The following is a 20,200-nucleotide window of genomic DNA, read 5'->3' as shown; positions in this document are numbered from 1 at the left end:
TGCATGAGTAGGTGGGGAGCAGAGGGATACAAATGCTTAGGAATTGACTGACAGGTTTAGACAGTACATTTGGATCGGCTCAGGCTTGGAGGGCCGAAGGGCCTGTTCCTGGGCTGTAAATTTTCTTTGTTTTCTTTGTTCTTTATGATTTATAAAAGGCTCATAAATTTAATATACGTGTGCCACCACTATTGATTTGTCCTGGAACTAACTGTGATAATTTGATGGTGGTAGATAAGTTCTTCCTTACTTTTTCTGGAAGCAACTTGTCCTGAACATATTAGTTACTTTGTTTTGCAACCATGCTTGGCAAGTTATGTTCAGCTCTTTGAGTTATCCCCATGAGCCAAATATTTGTGATGCTGCATCCTGTGAATAATAATAATGCCTGCTGGAAATCAGCCTCTGTCTTTTTTTAGATACTTTCCTTATTTGTGTTATTACTACATCACAATACAGCATTCTGTGCAAACTAACTTCAGCTTACATTAATTAATTGCTTATTAATGTTTTTAAATCAATTATAATCTTAAGAGCTGCAGTTTTCCATGGCTTCTTGGGTTTGAATGAGAGATCCTGAAATGAATAATGTATTACTCGGTGTATTATTAAGAAGAAAATTATTAAGGTACAAGTGTTAAGAATAATCTTGGGACAATACTTTGTTTGTGCATCTAATCCATTAACAGAGAATAGTGGATTGTGAAGGCTGGAGCACTCTTGGGTGTTCACCAGTCTGGTATTTTCCAACCTTTACTTTGCTAAACTCACGCACTAGCCCAGATGTAAACATTTTGTTTTGGTTTGTAAAATCATCATTTTTGACTTTGGAGCATTACTTTACAACTCATCCTAATTTTTCTAAGAATTACTTGAAATATTACATTGTCTTTATTAGAATGACATACAATGCTCACCATTAATTCTAATTGATTGCTATGTGAGTTCTCTTTAGATCCAAATATGAATATTCTTATTTTCAAGCCTCCTTCATTTACCACTTCAGGAAATGATCATAGCCTGTCATTCTCTTTCCCAATTGATGGTCCATTTTAAATTTTACACACTGCAACAGATTAGAAATCAAATTTATAATCTACATAACATGCATCTGTGTAACAGAAACCATATTCCATCAGGCTGTTTAATCATTGCCCCCAATAAGAACATATACATCTTAGAGTAGAGTACAGCAGCCTAAATTGTCCTATCTACCATATGCAGCTGGCAGATTAAAAACGAGACAGTGTTCCTCTAGGACTAAGGTGCTATATGAACACACAGACTACACGAGAGTACAGTCATACACAGGGCAGCATAAAGTGCATTGAAAAGTGTAAACATGCAAGACAGTACAGTAATTCCTGACAAGACAACAGGGAAGAGTGGTGGACAAATTACAATGTAACAATGACTGATCATTAATAAAACATTGTTTTAGCAACAATTTAAAATGGAATTGAGCCTAATGGCATAGGGGAAGAAACTATTGCACAGTCTGGCCGTGAGACACCAAAAGCTCCGGTATCTTCTGCCAAATGGCAGGAGGGAGAAGAATTTCAATGAAGAATGTGTGGAGTTGTCCAGAATGCTGTTAGCCTTTCGGATACAGCATGTGGTGTAAATGTCTGTAATGGTGGGAAGAGAGATCCCGATGATCTTCTCAGCTGTTCTCACTATCCGTGGGGTCTTATGATCTGAGATGGTGCAATTCCTGAACCAGGCAGTGATGCAGCAGCTCAGGGTACTCTCAATAAACCCTCTGTAGAATGTGGTGAGGGTGAGGGACGGGAGGTGGGCTTTCCTCAACCTACGCAGAAAGTAGAGACGCTGCTGGGCTTTCTTGGCTGTGGAGCTGGTGAGATTCTCTGCCAGGTATACGCCAAGAAATTGGGTGCTCTTCACAATCTCCACGAGGGAGCCATCGATGTCCAGTGGAGAGTGATTGCTCCGTGCCTTCCTGAAGTCAACAACTTCTTTAACCCATTTTAAGACAGGAAACTCTGCCAAAGTGCTTTAACTGCTGTTTTTAGTTTTGTCATTGTTAAGTTCCCTCATTGTCAATCACATGAGTTTCTTCTCTAAGCAAAAACTGAAACTAAAACTCATGTCAATATCATGCCTAGAAGAATATTGCAGAGGTATTATGTGACTTTGTTTGAGTGACTCACCACTTGACCATTCCAAGTCCTTCCACCAGCTATGAAGCTTGTCAGGAGTGATGTGGTTTTTGGTATATAATATGATCTCAGTGTTCTTAAAATATTAGCTTTTGTAACTGATACCACGAAGACTGGGCTCTTGTTGAGAGAGAGAGACGTCTTGAGGTTTATTAACAACACTATTTCCGCTTATGTAAGATTTCAGGCACACATAATCTGGGGTCTGTGTTTATTGACTACAATGGGCAAAAACATAATAATGCTGTTTTGGGCATGAGCCCTTCATCAGGAATGTGGGGGCAGTGGGATGGGAAGGAGGCTGAGAGATAAATAGGAGAGTGGGTGTGGGGCTGAGGGAAGATAGCTGGGAAGGTGATAGGTATATGCAGGTGGGGGTGATGGTGATAGGTCAGAGGGGAGAGTAGAGTATATAAATGGGAAGGAAGATGGACAGGTAGGACAATTCAAGAGGGCAGTGCAGTGCCGAGTTGGAGGGTTGGATCTGGGATGAGGTGGGGAGAGGGGAAATGAGGAAACTGGTGAAATCGACATTGATGCCATGTGATTGGCGTCAATTTCAACAAACGTAGTGACTACATAACCATTACTACAGCTGTGAAAGATAAGTTGGATACCTCTTTATACATCACATATCCTGTCATCATCTACATGCCTGTCTGGTCTGGATCCATGGAATGAAAAAAAGGAGGAGGATGAAATACTCACTGTTTATTTCGATATAGATACTACTGCTTCAAGGTACAAGACGTTAGACAGCATTTAGATAAAGCAGTAGGTGTGACCATCACCTTGTCACTGGATTCAGATATCCTCCCATCTACCACTGGCACACTGTAGCAGTTTTTTTTATAGTCATTTACAGGAAATGGACATAACTGGCTGGGCCACTATTGCCCATCCCTAGTTGTGCTCAAGAAAGTGGTGGTGATTTGGGTGTCACTAGCTGGCAAGCAATTATTGCCCATTCCTAGTTGTTCTTGGGAGGGTGGTGGTGGGTTGTCTTCTTGAGCCGCTGCAGTCCATGTGGCTTAGGTGGAACTGCAGTGCCATTTTGGAGGGAATTGCTGTATTTTGTCCCAGGATTATTTAGGAAATGGTGGTATGTTTCCAGGTCGGGATATTGAGTGGCCTGGAGGGGAACATCCAGATGGCGGCATTCCCATGTATCTGCCGCCCTTCTCATGGATGAAAATGATTGAATTTGGAAGGTGATGTTGAGGGAGCCTTTGTGAATTTTTGCAGTGCTATAGTGTGGATCGTGCACATTACTGCTACTGAGTGTCAGTGGTTGAGCGAACGGATAGTTGTGGATATGGTGCTAATCAAGGGGGCTGTTTTGTCCTGGATGGTGCTGGAGATTGTCTTGGAGAGCTGCATTCAAACAGATAGGTGGGGATTTCATCACACTCTTGAGTTGTGCCTTGTAGATGGTGGGCAGAGTGTGGGAGTCAGGAAGTGAGTTACTCAGTGCAGGATCCTTAGAGTCTGAGCTGTTCTTCTAGCCGTTTTATTTCTATAGCTGGTCCAAACCGGTTTCTGGTCAATAGTAACCCTCATGATGTTGATAGTTGTTCAACATGATTTGAATTTTATAGTGGCCCAGCAATGGCTTGTTGATCTAAGGATATGATGCCCGCTTAGCACCTTGTATAATGTCGAGGTGCGAGAGGTCCCGGGTTCAAATCCCAGACGAGCCCTCATATCTAGGGCAGCATGGTGGTTCAGTGGCCAGCACTGCTGTCTCACCGTGCCAGGGACCAGGGTTTGGTTCCAACCTCCAGCGACTGTCTGTGTGGAATTTGCGCATTCTCTCCGGTGCTCCGGTTTCTGTCAGGTGCTCCGGTTTCATTCCACAATCCAAAGATGTGCAAGCGAGGTGGATTGGCCATCTAACTTGCCCATAGTGTCCAGGGATATGAGGGTCTGGGTGGGATGCCCTTCAAAAGGTCGGTGTGGACTTGTTGGGCTGAATAATCTATTTCCACACTGTAGGGATTCTATGATTCTATAACTATCTTACCTACATTTACATTATTGCCATTCTTAGCAACAAGGTAGTTCAGAGCAGTGAATGAATTTAGAGTTTGTTGCTCCATGTCACAGATATCAGAAACAATAAGCTGCAGCTTCATACACAGAGTTCTCATTGTTTTTTCTCGTGCTCTGTAACATACCTGCTTCTCTCTTCCAATTTCACGTTCATTTCCAAATCGCCAGTTGCTGCAGAACTGTTGGAGGAATGAGTTTTGCTTTAATTTTTGTTCTCTCTCAGATTGTCAGGCAGGACTGAGAATTGTAAATATTTGTGATATTCAGATCTATATACATGTAGGCCTGCAAATGCTGTCAGGGGATAGGTACAGATTGGGCCAGCCCAATGATGAAGAATCAATCCCACACATCGGTCCTCTGTGTCCCTCCAGGTTAAAGTGGAGCCAGCTCTCAGTTATGTACACTGGCAGCCCATACCCATTGGGAGCACAACCAGTAGATTTCTCCTCTCTGATACCAATCAAAATACCATACAGATACAAAATACCTTCTATTTCAGACTCTACCACCTGAGGATCTGGTTGGCAGGCATTTGAAGGGAAGTGCAGTTAATCCTTCTTTTGTTTTATTACTTGGAACTCATCTACAAAAGTCCCAAATTTAAATAACAGTGAAACCTCTGGAAATGGCTTTCACACAACTGCTTATGTTTTAATGTAACTACTAACATCTTTTCTCCACACCCTACACCTGCTACCCACACCACCACCCCCCCCCCCCCACACCCCCAAACTATAACATAAATGCTGACACTCCACACTTCACTTCAGCCCTGATGAAGCGTCATCTCGACTCAAAACGTTAGTTTGCTCTCTCTCCGTGGATGCTGCCTGACCCGCTGTGATCTCCAGCCTTTGTTGTTTTCAATACAGATTCCAGCGTCTGTAGTAATTTGTTCCTACATTTTGCCTTTGTTCGGTGTTGCTGCAGATTACTGAATCAGCAGTGAGATAACTGAGGTGAACTCAGAAAACAGGCCATGTATCATGCGCAAAATTTGACACAATTGCATTGGCCAAGTTCCTTAAAGGAGCTGAAGATATCACCCATCTCATGCTCCCAGAACTGAGCTGCATTCATGGGACACACACATCAGAGATTTCCTAGTGACACTAGCTCTCAATGTGTGCTCTCTTTGAGGTCAATGATGGGAATACAGAATTGATCCTTTTGTTTACAAAAGCTACATAAAAAGTCGCCATGCAACATCAAACTTTTGTAACTTTCAATGTACAAATGACAGAAGAAAACTATAGGTAATATGCAACAGCTTAATTGTTAACTTTTAAAATATTTAATGACGCTGAAACTAATTGAAAATGACTGTAGAAGAACAGGTGAGCAGTAGGGAATTCAGATTTAAAAATTAGCCCCAAAACATTGTCCTTTAATTGTGGCCTAGAAATTTAAACTGCATTGTGTTAAAACGGTATGATTTAAACTTTCACATACGATATGACTGTAATGGTATTTACCTTTAAGGAAGAGGTCCTCTGTGCTGTTTCTCTTGCAGAGAGGTGTTGCAGAGATTTTTCCTTCAGACAGGCAATTGGTTAACAGTTTTTGAGGTCTCCCTGGGTGTTTTTCTTAAATTAGGCAAAAGAAGCATCAATGTGGCAGGGTCAGGCCCACACAGAACCAAGGAGATTGGACTTTGCTTTCAGTTTGATTTTGAGTTAGCTGGCTGCTGGAGTTAATCAACAGAGCTCCCTCACTCTCCCTCTCTGCTACTAGCGAAGACTTAGACAGAAGGTTTTGCCTCTTAGAAATAAAAGAGGCAGGATGTTTTTGTTTTCAGGATTTCTTTCAGCTGGACTGGAGAAAGACAGCATGTGAGAATAAAACTGTTTTGCTAAATTGCCTTGCCAAGGGGGTGTTTATGGGATGCTGCTCATATTGGAACAGTTGATGATTCGTGGTTAAATCACATATTAGCTTGTTAAGTATTTCAATAGAGTTAAAGTTATGCCAGTTTTGTTTTCCTTTCGTATTTTAACTGTGTCATAAGAAGAATGCGTGTTTTGCTTAAAGCCTAGTGGTGGACATTCAAATTACATCTGGAACACAGCGCCTTGCACTTGCCTTTAAATAAATATAAAAGTTAAGGTCTAGGTAGCCTTTTTACTATGTTTTGGCAGGGCGTCTAGTCTGGTCTATAATGATGACTATAAGACACTGGAGTAGAAGTAGGCCATTCAACACGAATCTACTCCACCATTCAATAAGATTATAGCTGATGTGATAATCATGTTAATATGCTATTTACAATTTGTTTCTACTTGATGTACTTACTAAATTATTAAAGTCTAATATCAAACAAGGATTTTATTTGCACAATATATTAATGACAAGACTGTGGATTTTCTTTAGAGATAACACTGCTTTGCCAAACCGTAATGTCAATTGTCATTTATTTTGCAGCATCTTCTCCTGGTATGATTTATTATTGCTGAATATTTCTTAGAAAACAGTGGAATGTTAACCTGAAAGCAAGAAAGGCAGATTCGCAGGTGAGTGAGAATGTGGAGGTGGTTCATACAGCATTTCCACTAATTTCTGAACTTGAAGTGCCACTGAACCTTATAAGAGACATGGAAAAACAAGCAAAAGGGAATGTCCATCTATTACTTTAGACAGGTCTTGACCTCAATCCAAATCATGACAATGGAGTCACTTGAAAATTTGGGAGAAGTGCAGAACAGATTTATCCACCCAAATGAAAAGGTGGAAATCGGCATGGCATCATACTATCCTGAAAAGATGCACCTGAGGCCCACAGTTCTCAAAATTCTTTAAAAGATCTCTAGTGGGAGAATCCTGAACTATAGGATATAGTTACAGAAGAAGGGGGCACTCATTTAGATCTGAGATGGAAAAGAATTTCTTCTTTAGTGGAAGTAAGTATCTGGAATTCCTTACCCCTTAGTTGTGGAGGCTAGATCACAAATATTTATTGAGGAGGTGGATAGAGTTTTGAAATATCGAGTTGGGAACTATGAGGAGCTGGCACAAAAGAGGAGTTGACGCCTGGGGCAGACGAACCATGAACAGTGGGACAGAGGCAGGCTTAAGGGGCTGAATGGCTTACTTCTGCTCCTATTTCATATGCCTTTATGTTCTCCACTCATCAAGGAGCAGAGTGTTGGATTACCAGCTCCTTAGAGTCCCACTGGGTTATTAAGAGTAATCTGGGTAGAATTTCAATATAGCCAGGAATACTACTACAGATCTTTCTATAAAAGAATTTTATTGAGATTTGAAAATAAAATTGTAGTTTTTCAAGTTTTATGTGACCTGGAGATAACCCGCCTATCAGCAACAGAATGCTCTCTATATGACCATAAGATGTAGGAGCAGAAGTGACCATTCAGACCATTGAGTCTACTTTGCCATTCAATGAAATCATGGCTGATCTGATAATCCTCAACTCGACTCTTCTGCCTTTTCCCTATAGCCCTTGATTCAATTCTTGATTAAAAATCTGTCTATCACAGCCGTGTAAGCTCTTAATGTCCTACTCACTATCCTCCGAGAGAAGAAATTCCTCTTCATCTCAGTCTTAAATGTGGGAGCCCTTATTCTGAGATTATGCTCTTTCGTCCCAGACTCTCACACAAGGGGAAATAACCTCTCTGTAGCTATACTGTCAAGTCCCTCAGAATCCTGTATGTTTCAAGAAGGTTGCCTTTCATTCTTCTAATCTCTGATAAGTACAGTCTCAACATCTCCCTTATAAGAAAATCCCTCCAGGCTGGAATCAATCTAGTGAGCCTTCTCTGCACTGCCTCTAATGTCAATTTATCTTTCCTTAGATAAGGTACAAAAACTGTATACAGGATTCCAATTGTGGTCTGACCAGTGCCAAATATAGTTTTAGTAAAACTTCACTGTTTTAATACTCCATTCCTTTGAAATAATGGCCAACATTGCATTTGCTTTCCCTATTAACTATTGAATTTGGATGCTACCTTTTTGTGATTCATGGATGAGGACCCACAAGTCCCTCTTTTCTGTAGTTTTCTGCATTCTTTCTCCATTTAAATAGCATTCAGCTCTTCTAATCTTTCTACCAAAATGCATAATCTCACATTTTCCTGTATTATATTCTATCTTTAGATTTAGATTTTATTGTCAGATGTACAAAATACTGAGATACAGGAGTACAGTGAAAAGTGTATAATGTCACCATAATATGGTGCCATCTTAGATACAAAGTAACCTAGGTACCAAAAACATAGGTACAAAGTAGTAAGAGAAACAAAGTTAAAAACATCTTACTTGACCTTTGTGTTTTTCACATCACTAGCCTTCCCACCTATTTTTATGTCATCTGTAAACTTAGCAATAGTGCATTCGCTTCTGTCATCCATTAATATATATTGAATAGAACTGTGGCCCCAGCACTGATCCCTATGGTACTCTACTAGTGTCTGGTTGCCATCCAGTAAATACCCCATTGATCCCAATTCTTTACCTTCTATTAATTAGCCAATTCTCTATATATGTGAATATACTACCTCTAACACCATGCATTCTTAGGCTTATCTTACCTGTCAAAAACCTTCTGGAACTTAAAATATATAATGTCAACTGTTCTCCTTTATCTGTCCTGCATGTTACATCCTCAATGAATTTTAATAAATTTGTCAGCCATGATTTCCCCTTCATGAAGTCACAATAATGCTGAGATCATATTATGTAGTTCTAAATGCTCTGCTGTTATATCCTTTTAATAGAATCTAACATTTTCCCAAGAACAGATGTTAAACTGATTGGTCTATAATTACCTTTTTCTTTATCCCTCTCCCTTTTTGAATAACTTTTCTGATAGTCTGGAACTTCAGATAGGGTTGACCGTGAGAACCTTTTTCCACGTATGGAGTCAGCTATTACGAGAGGGCATAGCTTTAAATTAAGGGGTGGTAGGTATAGGACAGATGTTAGGGGTAGGTTCTTTACTCAGCGAGTCGTGAGTTCATGGAATGCCCTGCCAGTAGCAGTGGTGGACTCTTCCTCTTTATGGGCATTTAAGCGGGCATTGGATAGGCATATGTAGGTTAGGTGGGCTTGTATCGGCGCAACATCGAGGGCCAAAGGGCCTGTACTGCGCTGTATTCTTCTATGTTCTATAACTTCATCCTGAATCTGTGGATCCTAGGAGGTTAACTGTCTCTGTATCAACTTCCTTTAGTATCCTAGAACACAACCAATGTTCCCACTGAGCTGTGTGGCCACACACAGTGTTTGATGTACTGATGCATTGAGTTCCTGTTTTGGAAGTAACTGGTACACACAGACCTCAGACTAGCTTGTATCCATTGTTTCTTTATGGGGTCCAGGGAATTTATTGGGCCTTAGCCCCATTACTTTCCATAGACCTTTTTTTGTGATAATTATTGCATTCATTTCCTCCCACCTTTTGTCCCTTGATTATTTTTTTTTATTTTTGGGAAGCTATTAATTTCCTCCACCATGACAATTACAGAAATTATTTATTCAACTCCACTGCCATTTCCTGGTCCCTTATTCTTTATTGTCTAGAGTTCTCTATGTTCAATTTACTTAATAAAGCTTTTCTTATTCTCTAAAGCTTTTAATTCTAGTGACATTGAGTATATTAGCTCTCAGCTATGCCACAGTGTCAGGATTTATCTAAATGATTGTCCTTTATTCTGTGCCTGTGCCCTGTATTCTAGATTCCCCAACAAGTAGAAACTCCAGAGAATAAAGGCCCAGTTTTACTCAGTCTGTCATCATAGGACTACCCTCTTATCTCAGGGATCAATCTAATAAACATTTGCTATATATATATACTTTATTAAATATGGAGATCAAAAATACGCACAATACTCCAGGTATCATTTCACCAAAACCTTCTACAATTGTGGCAAGAGTTATTTATTCCTGTATTCCAATCCTCAGCAAGAAAGGCCAACTTGCTATTTGCCTTTCCAATTTTTATTTGTACTTGCATGTCAACTTTGAGTTCCTCATACCAGCACACCCAACTGTCTATAAACATCAAGATTTACAAGTTTCCCACCTAGTAACAAGTATTGTTGTCCTTTGCTATTCTTTCAATTACATCATAATCCATTATACTCATTATACATTATTATACACATTATACTCCATTTGCACTTTGTTGCCCATTCACTTAATCTCTTGTATTTCTTTACAGTTTCTGTGTCCCCTTTGCAGTTCCAATTTAGGTTTGTATCATCCACAAACCAAGATACTTTGAGCCAGATATTCCAACGCCAGATAGTCATCAGAACAGAGCAAAATGGAGTTATGTGTTGAGAGCATGTGGAATTCTAGTTCCAGTCAACTCTTGGAATTGCCTGGAAATCTCTGGGACACTCGTCCTGACGCTGAACACTTTAACTCCCCCTCCCAAGGAAATGCAGGTGCTGGGCCTCCTCCATTGCTAAACCCTAACCAGCTGACGCCTGGAGGAAGAACGCCTCACCTTCCGCCTTGGGACCCTCCAACCCACGGGATCAATGTGGATTTCACCAGTTTTCCTACTTCCCTTCCCCCCCCACACACATTATCCCAGTCCCAACCTTCCAACTTGGCACCACCCTCTTGAGTGATCCTACCTGTCCATCTTCCTTCCCACCTATCTGCTCCACCCTCCTCTCTGACCTAACACTTCCACCCCTACCTATCGCATTCCCAGCCACCTTCCCCCAGCCCCACCCCCTCCCATTTATCTGTCCGCCCCCTTGGCCCACAAGACTCATTCCTGCTGAAGGGCTTCTGCCCTAAATGTCGATTCTCCTGGTCCTCGGATGCGGCTGTGCTTCTCCAGCACCGCACTCTTTGACTGGGAAAATGAAAATTCTGATGGGCAATTCCACTGTGTGGAATTCGCTGAATAAACCACCTAAATTTAGGGAATTTGTAAGGGTTCCATTTCTGTTAAGTTAATAGCTATTCAGGAGTTGATCTAGGTGTTCAATCATCTCACTTTTCTTGGATATTAAACAGACTCCCCAATTTAGCACACACCACCCAGCAACAACACCTCCAAAACCCCACTACCCTGGCAACCACACATTCAGAATCCTCCTCCTAACCAACAAGTTTCCAGCCCCTACCCAACACCTGCCAGCCCCACATCCCCTTGCTCCATTGCTGCTGGCTCCAACACCACTCACATCTCCCAACCCACCAACCTCAACACCCCCATGCTGTCCCTGAAATTTTATTCCCCTCCACCACGGTGTTATACTTTTAAAGTCCAATTCTTGTTTCTGTAAGACATGTGTTATAGCAATTATCACTTCAGTTGCCTTAAGGATGGGGAAATTGACCTAGCTAGGTTAGAGGGAATTAACTATTCAATTATTTAAAAATAAAATGAAAAAATGTAATTCAAAGATATATAATGAGTGAAAGCAAATAAAAAAGTATATAAAATATATATTTTAATTAAAATCAGATATATTATGAATGGGATATAAATTATATTGAATATTTTATCAGGTCAGGTCAGCTCACTTAGAGTCGTAGAGTTATACAGAATGGAAACAGGCCCTTCAGCCCAAGTTAACTGTGCGACCAGGTCTTCTAAACTGAATTAGTCCCATTTGCCCCCATTTGGGCCATATCCCTTTAAACCTTTGTTCTCCATGTACCTGTCCAAATGCCTTTTAAAAAATCTACCTCTACCACTTCCTCTGGTAGCTTGTTCCACATAGGCACCACCCTCCATGTGAAAATGCTGCTCCTCAGGTCCCTTTTAAAACTTTCCCCTCTCACTTTAAATCTATGTCTTCTAGTTCTGGACTCCACTACCCTGGGGAAAAGACCTTTATATACTCTATCTATGCCCCTCAGGATGATAAAAACACCACAAAGTGATTTGCTCATACTGAAAGCTGATGCAAACACAATGGGATGGATGTCATCCTTCTGCATTGTAAGGACTCTGTGATTTTAGAGTGAAGAAAACACTGACACAACTGCCTCTGAGAACAGTACAATTGTTTTTAATTAACAAACAGCCTGGCATCAGAAATTATGCAAAGGTGGCCAAATTTGCAGAGGGAATCAAATTAGGAGAGGCAGTGGAATGCAATGTTAAAAAACAACAGAATGCATAGGGCAGTCAGAACAATGACAAATAAAGTTTTAATGTAGTTCTATTTAAAACTTTACACACAGGAAGAACATTTGATGACACATTACTTCATGAATGGTGTCAAACATCTAATATGAAACTGAAAGTGACTGATTCATGAACTCAATGGTTAACCTGGTCAGATAATATTGTCAACAAAGCCAATTGGACCTTGAATTACAGAGCCAAAATGATAGAACAGAAATGAAACTTACTAGGTAACTCTAGTCAGGATTAACAAGAAATTGGAGAAATATACAAAAGTTGGAAGGAAGTACGCTCTTTAAGATCAATGTTTCAGAAGGGAGACCTTTAGGCCTTTCAGTCTGGAAAACAGCTATCTGAGAGGTGCTAAGAAAGCCCCATACAAAATTGTTCAGGATATAGAGAATTTTAATCTGGCATATTACTTGAATCTAAACCATGACAGCAGATTTAGGAAGCAAGGCTCGAACTAGAAAAGGAAAATGTTAAGACTGATATTTGGGAATTCTTTATTCTGCTTTAATCTTTTGGAATAATTTTTCACATTAAGTACATATAAACTTATAAATTAGCTACTCAGTCCCAGAGCCTTTTCAACCATTCCTTAACATTATAACTGATCTGTTTGTGGCTTCTCCTCCACTTTCCTGTCTAACCACATACCCTTGTCAATAAGAATCTATGTAACACTGCCTTAAAAATATTCAGTGACTCTACCTCAAGTACTCCTTGGGGAAAACAGTTCTGCAAATTCATCTCTGGGAATAAAAAAAACTCTCCACCTTCGTAAATGGAAGACTCCTGATTTTTAAACCTTTCCTCATAATGTTTCCTCATAAAATAACCCCTCCTCCCAGGAATTAGGCGAGCGAATCTTCTCTCAACTGTTTCCAAAGCAATTATGTTCTTCCTTAAAGTTGGAAAACAAAACTGTATGCAGAACTCTAGAAGTAATCTCACTAATGCCCTGTACAACTGTAGCAAAAACTCTTAACTTTTCTGAAAAAGAATCAAAGAAATACAGATGCTGGAAATCAGAAACAAAAACAGAAATTGCTGGAAAATCTCAGCAGGTCTAGCAGCATTTGTGGAGATGAAGCAGAGTTAACATTTTGGGTCTAGTGATGCTCTTCAGAACATCTTCAGAACAGTTCTAAAGAATTAACTCTGTTTTCTCCCCATGAATGCTGCCAGAACTATTGAGTCTTACCAGCAATTTATGTTTTTCTCTCTACTTTTATATTTTGTTTCCCCTTCCGATAACTGACTTATCTTCCTAATTACTTGTCCATACTGACCTTTTATGATTTTTGTGCTGAAACACCCAGATCCATCTTATTTTGGGATATGGCAATACTTCTCAGTTTAAGCAACATTATGTTTTTTTAGTTAAAATTCGGTACCCATGGGGATGGCCTCAACCTTGGGTTCATGTCACACTACGGGTGACCCCGCTACACACACACACACACACTCTCTTTCATACACTCACACATATGCTCCCACACTCACAGGCACACATGCACCCTCTCACAGACTTATACCCCTTTACACTCACACTCACACATATACACACACTCTCTCCCAGACACTCATAACCACTTTCCCCCACCCCTCCCGACACACACACATGCACACACACACAGGTTTGTGGGGTGAATTTGTACTTGCAGAATTCCATATTATTTTGCTCAAAAACTGCATGAATCCATGTAAGATTCTGTAAATCTGTTTTTTAGATTAGAATCAGTCTGAACATTATGGCACAGACAGTCTCACATAGGGCACCACACACCTTCAATGCATTACTTGGGCCAACATGACACCACTGATTGTTAAAGTTCACTTGAGAATGTAACTTTATAAATGTTCTGTGACTTACATATGAAAGAACTGAAACCAACATGTTCATTCTAAAAGATGAGACTTAACAAACAATCCAGGTCTTTTCAATAATAATTTCAGTTACATCACACTGTAAACTTTTGCTATAAATTCTGTGTCTTACAATCTTATACTCCACAACCACCTGATGAAGGAGCAGCACTCAAAAAGCTAGTGCTTCCAAACAAACTTGTTGGACTATAACCTAGTGTTGTGTGATTTTTAACTTTGTACACCCCAATTCAACAGCGGCATCTCCAAATCATTTTTTTTTAATTATCCTGCCTAAATGGACAAGTTCACATTTTCCCATGTTATACTTCATCTGCCGAATGTTTGGTCACTCACTTGACCTTCTGTTTCCCTTTTCAGATTCCTATGTCCTTTTCACATCTTATATTACAATCTATCACTTCTCCCCATACTCACTTACCCTCTACATTATAAGCTCGAAATCTGTGTAGCCAAAATTGAAGTTTAAACCTGATAACAATGCTTGAGGAGGATGTAAGGATTCCTTTGGAGCGTTAAAGTGAATAGACTATATGGTCTTCCTAATTCATAATTATTGTGCGTTAAGACCATAATAAATAAGAACAGGATGTTCAGTGCTCCTTCAGCTTGCTTGGCAATTCAGTAGGATCATGACTGATCTGACATTCCTCATGTCCACCTCCTTGTCCTTTTTCCATAGCCCCTGACTCCCTATTGATCAAGAATCTATCTGTCTCAGCCTCAAATATATACAAGGACTCTGCCCTCACAGCTCTCTGTGGCAAGGAGTTCCAAATACTCAACCATTTGAGAGAAGAAATTCCTCCTCATCTCTGTCTTAAATTGATGCCCCTGTATTCTGAGATTATGCACTCTCCCATGAGGGGAAACATCCTCTCAGCATTTACCCTGTCAAATCCCTTAAGAATCCTATATGTTTCGATGCGATCGCCCCTCATTCTTCTAAACTCCAGTGAGTAGAGTTCCAAACGGTTTAGCCATTGCTCAGAAGACAATCCCTCCGTACCAGTGATCATCCTAGTCAACCTTCTCTGAACTGCCCCTAATGAAATGATATATTTCCTTAAATAAGGGTACCAAAACTGCTCACAGTACTCCAGATGTGGTCTCACCAGCATCTTGTACAAGTGCAGTAAGACTTCCCTACTCTTATACTCCAACTGTTTCCTGAAGAAGGGCTTATGCCCGAAACGTCGATTCTCCTGTTCCCTGGATGCTGCCTGACCTGCTGCACTTTTCCAGCAACACATTTCCAGCTCTTATACTCCAACTGCCTTGAAATAAGAATCAACATTCCATTAGCCTTCCTGATTATCTGCCACACCTGTGTGCTAACTTTCTATGCTTTTCCTGCACAAATACCCCCAAGTCCCTTTGTGTTGCAGGTTTTTGCAGTTTCTCTCCATTTACATAATATTTCATTGTTTTGTTCTCCCTTCCAAAATTAACAAATTCATATTTTCCTACATTATACCCCTTTTGTCAACATTTTGCCCATTTGTTTAACCTAGGAGAAAGTGAGGACTGCAGATGCTGGAGATCAGAGCTGAGAAATGTGTTGCTGGAAAAGCGCAGCAGGTCAGGCAGCATCCAAGGAGCAGAAGGGCTTATGCCCGAAACGTCGATTCTCCTGCTCCTTGGATGCTGCCTAACCTGCTGTGCTTTTCCAGCAACACATTTTTCAGCAGTTGTTTAACCTGTCAATATCGTTTTGTAAATTATTGTTCCCTCTCATAACCTGCCTTTCCACCTATTTTAGTGTTGCCTGCAAATGTAGCTATAGTACATTCACTTCTTTCCTCCAAATTGTTAATATATATTGTAAACAACATTGAACCCTGTGGAATCCCACTGGTCAGATTGCCCAACCTGAAAAAGAACCCCTTAGCTCCATGTTTCCTCCCCATGAGCCAATTCTTTATCCATGCCAATATAACACCTAGATTACTGTGGGCTTTTGTCTTATGACTAAACTTTTTGTGAGGTGCCTTGTCGAATACCTTCTGGAAGTCCAATTGCAACACATTTACTGGTTTCCCTTCTATCCACTCTGGTTGAGGTTCCCTTTCATGAAGCCATGTTGACTCTGCTTGATTAGATTGTGACTTTCCAAATGTTTTGTAATTGTTTCCTGAATAATTCATTCCAATATCTTTTCCAACAATACAAGTCATGATTTGGAGATGCCGGTGTTGGACTGGGGTGTACAAAGTTAAAAATCACACAACACCAGGTTATAGTCCAACAGGTTTAATTGGAAGCACTAGCTTTCGGAGCGCCGCTCCTTTCTCAGGAGATTCGAAAGCTAGTGTGCTTCCAATTAAACCTGTTGGACTATAACCTGGTGTTGTGTGATTTTTAACTTCCAACAATAGAGTTAGGCTAATTAACCTATGGTTACCCGCATTTTGCCACCTCTCCTTTTTGAAATTTCAGCATCACCTTAGCAATTTTCCAATCCTTACTGTGACTCAGTTCATTGAGCATGTCCACCAAACATGAATGACATGTAATGGAAATAACCATGACGAATACTCCTTGTGTTCAAGGAATATTTTACATTTAAAAACTTCTGACAATGGTAAAAGATCAATGCAATTCATTGTACCAGTAGCAGAAGCTGAGGCTCTGTGGGCTCCAGAAGTCATTGCTCGACATTGGGCTTGAGGGTAGGGTTTGGGGAGTTGAAAATCGCAGATTGATTGAGTGGTGAGAGGCCAATTATGACAGGTTAGCTTGTGGAGTGAAGTGGAAGGTGGGGAGAAACCCCACCGTCCTCAAGTCTTGCTTTCTTTTAGCTGTCAGATTTGCAAAGTTCTCCCAGCAACTGATCCAAGTTGATTAAAATCTGAGGCATGTGAGTCTTATTAACATACTAAAATTACTGAATCTTTGCTGTCTGGCTTAATAGCAGAATAGGCTTACATTTCAGATTTTGCAGAATTTATCCTACCTCCCACCAGCCTGGGAGGCAGAATTCCTACCTGTGTGATGCCATGAAAAACTGTGTTTTTGCCTTTGCTGATCTCTTATCAGTTGTTTGTCCCAGTCTTTGCTTTCACAGGAAATGAAACTGAAACTTACATTTCCAGCCTTCCAAACAAGATTGTTCAACAAGCAAAAGCAAAACTTTACTAGAAGGAATTATTTCTTTCCTTGCACTATTAAATTCCAACTCATTGTGTTAACGGCAAGAATAGGCACCCTTCCACACCTCATCGACTACAGCTAAATGAGAGGTGCCTTTCCCCATTCTATTGTATTAAAGATAAATTGCAAGTGCCCTTTCCCCACATGCTGAGAATAAACTATAGTGTCCTACAATCACATTATACAAAGCAAACAGCTGATCATAGAGTCTCTGACAGTTTGGAAACAGGCCATTTGGCCCATTGAGTCCACACCAACTTTCCAAAGAGCATCACACCCAGACACATCCATCCTATCCCTGTAACTCTGCATTTCCAAAGCCCAATCCACTTAACATGCATATCTTTGGAATATGGGAGGAAAGCAGAGCACCCAGAGAAAACCCACGCAGCCACCAGGAGAATTTGCAAACTCCACACAGACAGTCGCCCTAGGGTGGAATCAAACCTGGGTCCCTGGCACTGTGAGAGAAGCAGTGCTAACCACTGAGCCACCATGCTGCCCACAATAGATATTAACAATTCTTTTGTTGAAAATAAATAATGGAATGTGGGAAGCTTTGATGTAATATGGAAAAAGTTGGGATTTCAGATTCACAAGCAGAGCCTCAGGTGGCTTGATCACTTAAAAGTTAATGGAATGCAGGATTTAGTGTGAAAAACAATGCATTGTAAAATTGAAGAGCCAAGTTAGAATACTGTACAGTTTTGAGTTTCATATAGAAAAGATGTTGAGAAAGTAAAGAGAGAGAGGGTACAGATTCATTAGGTTGCAAACAGGTGTAAAGAACACAGAGACATTTGAAAAATTGGGCTGTTAGGAAATTGCTTGGTGATTTGTGGTCAGTCATTGGAGTTACCAAAGGATAATCATTCTACATCGACAGTGAGTGAGAGGTCTAGAATAGAGATGCCATAGATTTACGATTAAAGCTAACATCTAGGACAGAAAATACAAGGTAGCTTTTTAACGGTCAAGTTAGGAAATGGCGTCAATTTGTGTTGGAACATTTTTTCAAGAGGGCTATTTACTTTAGCCGACCAAATGGCTATGTTGTGGTTCAGAGCAACTTTAAATGTGCGTTCAATACCTATGCTGTCAGAAGTAGTTCTTGGTGCATGCCCCAAAGTGATGTCATGACGTAACCATGATTAGAAATCCTCAGGCAACAAGGATAGTATAGGGAGAGAGGGATGAAACTTCTAACATTCTTCTATACCCCGTTGCATTATAATTTAGCCATTTATCTTTTGTATGAAAAGGACCTTTTTGGCCCTTCAAATTACTTAGTTTCAAAGAGTATAGTTATTTTCTCCCATGCTGACTGAATTTTGATGGTAGAAAAACGCAGAAAGATTAAATGCACAGAAGGAGCTAATTCTGTCCATTGTGTCAGTAGCAGGTGAAGAAGGTCTCTCAGCTAAATCCCAAATCTTCCAGCCCTTGGTCCATATTCCCATGGTACACCTTAAGTGCACACCTGGTCATTCTATGAATTTGGCCAGAATTTCTCCCTCAAGTACTCTTTCAGGTGGTGAATTCCATATCTCTGACATCCATTGAATGAAAAAAACACTTTTCTAATTCTCCTCCCTACACCAAAGTTTACAAGGGTTAGGAGAGGTGTGTGTGGACCTTGAAAATATGCTGGGCGAAACAATCACACAGTGCTGGATTGACAGTAGGATGGTGGAGTTTGGTTTAGTGGTAGGTGCAGACATCCAGACATCCTTGTGATCCGAATCAAATTGGGTGACTTTCATTGAGGACTTTCATAGACAGTGAAGAGAAGGGGTCTGGTCAGAGTGTTCCGATTCAAGGGATGGATAGTTGATAAGAGAGGCAGGGGATCTTGAGTGAATTGACAGAAGTGTCAGGTTTTGGAGTCTGTTGATTGATAGGTGAGATGTGGTTTGGAAGCTGATGATTGAGAGATAGGGTGGGGTCTGGAGTTTATGATCATTTGCAGGGTGCAGTTTAGTGTGAGTAATTCACAGGTGGGGCAGGGTTTAGTTGACAGGAGGCAAGGTATGATTGACTGGAAGAAAACATTTGGTACACTTCCCTTTATTGGTCAATGGAATGAGTATAGGAGTTGGGAGGTCATGTTTCAGCTGTATGGGACATTGGTTTGACCACTTTTGGAGTACTGTGTTCATTTCTGACTCCCATGCTGTAGGAAATATGTTGTTAAAGGGTTCAGCAAAGATTTAAAAGGGTGTTATCAGGATTGGAGGGTTTGAGTGAATAGGCTGGGGTTGTTTTCCCTGGAGCGTTAGAGGCTGAGGGGTGAGTTCACAGACATTTATGAAAGCATGAGAAGCATGGTGAATAGTCTTTTTCCCACGCATCAATGAATTTAATACACGCCGTGACGTCGAACACTTCTTCCGCTGCCTCCGCCTCCGAGCTTACTTTCACAATCAGGATTCCCGCCCACCTTCCGAGGACCCCTTTGCCCGTCTCCAACACACTGCATCCACCTGGATACCCCGCGCTGGCCTATTACCCGCCCTCGACCTCTTCATTTCCAACTGCCACCGGGACATTAACCGCCTCAACCTGTCTACCCCCCTCCCCCACTCCAACCTCTCACCCTCACAATGCGCTGCCCTCTACTCCAATCCTGACCTCACCATCAAGCCAGCAGATAAAGGGGGCACAATGTAGTCCTGAGCATTGACCTCTACACTGCTGAAGCCAGATGCCAACTTGAGGACACCTCCTCCTACTGCCCCCTCGACCATGACCCGACCCCCCCATCACCAAACCACCATCTCCCCGCCCATACAGAACCTCA

General features: G+C 40.9%; 1 long non-coding RNA gene across 1 annotated transcript; it reads right to left on the bottom strand.

Moving 5' to 3' along the window:
• Positions 1-943: 943 nt before the first annotated feature.
• LOC122564550 lies at positions 944-17,342 on the bottom strand. The gene is made up of 3 exons (XR_006315938.1): positions 17,235-17,342; positions 4,358-4,411; positions 944-1,066 (listed from the first exon to the last, which is right to left on the bottom strand). It is a non-coding gene; the product is annotated as an uncharacterized LOC122564550 (long non-coding RNA).
• Between the last annotated feature and the right edge of the window lie 2,858 nt (positions 17,343-20,200).

This window comes from Chiloscyllium plagiosum, chromosome 29 (genome assembly GCF_004010195.1).
Source record: "Chiloscyllium plagiosum isolate BGI_BamShark_2017 chromosome 29, ASM401019v2, whole genome shotgun sequence".
Classification (NCBI taxonomy): domain Eukaryota; kingdom Metazoa; phylum Chordata; class Chondrichthyes; order Orectolobiformes; family Hemiscylliidae; genus Chiloscyllium; species Chiloscyllium plagiosum.
Note: the sequence above shows the minus strand (reverse complement) of the source record. Positions and strands in the feature narration are given on the sequence as shown.